Consider the following 4355-nt stretch of genomic DNA (forward strand, 5'->3'; position numbering starts at 1 on the left):
ATTTCCTTGTCAAATGCTACTTGAACATGTATGTGTGGGCTTATTTCTGGGCAGATCTGCTTCAAGGATCTAAGTAACTGTTTTAAAACCAATATCGTACTGTTAAACATTACTGTAGCTTTGTAGTGTTTGTTGCCTCTGGCTTCGCTTCACTTTTTTCTGAACGGTTTTGGCTATTCAGGGTCTTTTGTGGTTCCTTACAAATACAAATACAAATATTAGGATTTTTTTTTCTTTTTCTAAGAAAAATTCCTTTGAATTTTGATAGAGATTGCATTTAACTTGTAAATGATTTTGCGTATTATGGATATTTTAACAGTAATAATTCTTCCAATCCGTAAACATGCACTATCTTTGCATTTTCTTGTTTTCTTCTGTTTCTTTCATCAAAGGTTTTAATTTTTATTGTACAGGTTTTTTTTTTATTTCCTTGATTAAATTTATTCCTATTTTACTTTTTTAAATCTACTGTGAATAGATTAATTTTTTTTTTCAGATGCTTTGTTGCTAGTGCATAGAAAGGCAACTTTGCTTTTTTGTTGTTGTTGTTGACAGCCTATTGCACTTTAATATGTAATACTTAAGGTACAAGAAGGCTGCATCTAGCATTGTTATAAATAAATCAAATCAGTCATCAAAGGCTCCAGAGTGAACAGCATCTCCATAACCTCCATGCTCATAATCTTCATTTTCTGGGTATAATTTAATAAGATCATCAATTTAAAGAAGGATAATTGCAGTTTCAGTTGTAAATTTCAAACTGTTAACTTTAACTATGATTGGCTCAACCTCCCCCTCTTCTTGTTCATTGTCACGGGATATACCATTGACCAATTCATTTTAGATTTGTGCATTCTGGGTTAACTTGAGCCTTGTTATGAAAAACTCTTAATTTTGCAACCAGATCTGTGGAGTCTTGGGCAGCATTAACTGTCAGAGCATTAAGAATAACAAGAAGAGATCTTGCAAACTCTGCAGTAGCTAGCTGTTCCCAGGTGTCCATGATGGTTGCCTAGTTCTTGAGGCATACTGAAAAGGCCGCCTCTACAGCACTCCCACCTGGAACCACAGATTGTGACTCCAGAATTCTCTTTACCACACAAAGTGCACTGTGTAAGGAGAGTTCCATCTCATCACACGTGGAATCATTTGCCCCACGTAAGATGACTGATGCAGAGGTAAGAGCCTTAGTGTTTATAATCAAGATCAGTTCATCATCATAAATTCTCTCTTGTACCACCTCTTCTACTTGTCCCACCACTGAAGCATCAAACGTTTCTTCACCTTCCAAATTGGCTGGGTTGACAGAATAGTTGCTCTGGAAGCTTTAGCAACGCATTTAAGGTCTCTTTTAAAAACTCTTCCAACTGCCATAGCACCAGTCTCCACAAAATACTTCAGACACATATCACAAATTCCACCAGTGGTTAGAATAACATTGGCACCAGTTGCCACGATCTTCTGTATTTACTCCTTGGTGATATTTGATCCTCTCTGTCTAATCTGGTCCAATTTCTCAGTTCAGTTCAGTTCAGCTCAGTCGCTCAGTCGTGTCCGATTCTTTGTGACACCATGAACTGCAGCACGCCAGGCCTCCCTGTCCATCACCAGCTCCCAGAGCCCACCCAAACCCATGTCCATCAAGTCGGTGATGCCATCCAACCATCTCACCCTCTTGTTCCCCTGCTCCTCCTGCCCTCAATCTTTCCCAGCATCAGGGGCTTTTCCAATGAGTCAGCTCTTCACATCAGGTGGCCAAAGTATTGGAGTTTCAGCTTCAACATGAGTCCTTCCAACGAACACCCAGACCTGATCTCCTTTAGGATGGACTGGTTGGATCTCCTTGCAGTCCAAGGGACTCTCAAGAGTCTTCTCCAACACCACAGTTCAAAAGCATCAATTCTTCTGTGCTCAGCTTTCTTTATAATCCAACTCTTACATCCAGACATGACCACTGGAAAAACAGGGTCTGTAATAACCACTTGTACACCAAGCTTCATTTTTGTTTTCTGCAGGCTGAAGTCAAGTCAAGTAATTTTTACACTAACTATTCTCGTGGGCATGTCCTGGGATCCTACCACACAGTTGAGCATTGATGAGCATACTCTTCATCTGACTCCTCCTATGGGTTTTCAGAATATCAATGGCATTGACTGGAGAGAGAGGCTGAACTCTGACATCTGTGTATTTAATAGAGAGCAAAGCATCTACTACCATATTTGCTAAGAAATTACCATTTATTCTGATAATTTTGGCAGTATTAATCAGGCAATTCCTTCCAAGCTCATCTGTGTTAATAATCAGATTTTCACTGATATAATGCACTGCTTCCTTGCAAGAAATTCAATAGCCACTAATAACTGATGTGGGATAAATTTTCTGTTTGACCAGTTCATCTGTATTTTTTAGAAGTTCAGCTGCAATAATAACCATGGAGGTGGCCCCTTCTCCCACTTCTTTGTTTTGAAGAAACTTTGGCTGTAGGATGCTCTATCTCCAGTAGCTTCAAGATGGTTGCACCATCATTAATAATAGTTTCATCACCAATATCATCCACTAACATTTTGTCCAAGACAACTGGACCAAGAGAACCTTTCACAGTATTTGCAGTCAAAGCTGAAGCCCTGACTTTCTGGGAGCAGATCACCTCCTCAAAGCTGCGGCCCTGGAAAATGGACAAAAGCCCCTCCATCCTCATGGCAGGGCTCATGTCGAGTTTCACTCACATCACCGGCAATCAGCCTCTCTGTCTTGGTCCCAGTGGTGGCCAAAGCACCACCTGCCCCAGGGTGGCTAACTGATTTCTATATGTTAATTTTATATCTTGTAACTTTACTGAATTCATTGATTAGTTCAAGTTGATTGAGTTAGGATTTTCTAAATATATATGTTTTGCAGAAAGTTTTACTTTCATTTTGGGTTCAAAGGATGAATCAACAAAAGAAATCTCTCATTACACACAAATAAACAATTTTAACTTTTAATAGAGGATTATTTGAGTTAATTTCAATATGCAGTCATTAAAAGAAAAGAAATAGAAGCAACAGAGCGAAGTAACAACTCATAAATATCACCAAATTGGGACGATGACCTACATCCAGTCTTGAACAGTGCTGAGAGGTCCGGAATGATGGCAATCCAGAGTCCTAGCTGGAAAATGGTCCCAACTGGGGAATGGTCTCACCCCATGGGTGATACTTCAAATTGCAGTTCTGGGGTCTTCCATTTATAACACCAGGCTGCAAACTGATATTGTCATCAGTTTGTATGTAAAAATGCAGCTATGGTTTTCCATTAACTTCTACAATGCTGTTTGTTTTACCTTGTGAATCACAAGATTTTCCAGACCTCAAGGGGTGCTGGCCAGGTCTCCCAGGGGTCAGGAAATCCCAAGACCCGCTCCCTCTCTGATCTAAGGTTCCTATTGACCTGTTAGTTGCAACTGATGTGCTTACAGGAAGACATGTAGCCCAGGCAGGTTCCAGGTAAGGTCAGAAGTTGAGGTTGGTCAGAAGCTGCTCTCCCGCTTCTGAAGATCGAACAAGACTACGTCTATTTTAATGTCCTTAATCATATAGAACAAGGTCATTTGTAAAAAATAACAATTTTATTTCCTCTTTTCTGATTGAATAAATTTTATTTCTTTGTTTTGCCTAGTTGTTCTTGCTAGATCTTCTAGTACTATGTTAAATAGGAGTCGTGAGAGTGTTATAGTGTTATTTCTATTTTTAAGGAAAATTCTTTCCATTTTCCACCACTGAGTATATTAGTTGTGGGTTTCTCATATATGGCCTTTATTATGTTGATATATGTTACCTCATGAGTTCTATATCAATTCTACACACACACACACCTCTTTATCTTTTGCTTGAGAGAGAGAGAGAGAGACCTAAGATTGGCTTCTAATTTATTCTGTTTCACTTAAAATAACTTCTTTACTGGATAAGTTTAGAAAAATGGATGGCAGAACTTTAATGAGGAAAAAAATGTCAGAGATCTGGAATGAAGCCAATCACCTTTCATGAGGTGGATCCCTCTCCCAAGTTAAAGGGTCATAGATCATTTCTCAATGTTCACTCAAACCTAGCTGAAGCTCACCTAGTCAGAAGGCATAAGGCTCCCTTGTGGTCTTTAATGTGGTATTATTTGTATTATCTAATTAATGGGAGTGTATTGTAACCTTGCAAAGGCTAAGTAATTGCCAGAACTGATATTTCTTCCCTGTAAATGGATATATTCTTACCTTATATGGAGGGTTTCTATAAGGAACAAAAATGTAACGTGAATAGCAAAGTCTTGATACATAAAAAATGCAGACTAAGTATTTGTACTGTTATTTTTACTGTTAATGTATT

At 38.7% G+C, this 4355-nt stretch overlaps 1 pseudogene; it reads right to left on the reverse strand.

The window, feature by feature from the left end:
- Positions 1 to 627: 627 nt before the first annotated feature.
- On the reverse strand, positions 628 to 2692 carry LOC122447459 (annotated as a pseudogene).
- Positions 2693 to 4355: the final 1663 nt, after the last annotated feature.

This window comes from Cervus canadensis, chromosome 9 (assembly GCF_019320065.1).
Source record: "Cervus canadensis isolate Bull #8, Minnesota chromosome 9, ASM1932006v1, whole genome shotgun sequence".
Lineage (NCBI taxonomy): Eukaryota > Metazoa > Chordata > Mammalia > Artiodactyla > Cervidae > Cervus > Cervus canadensis.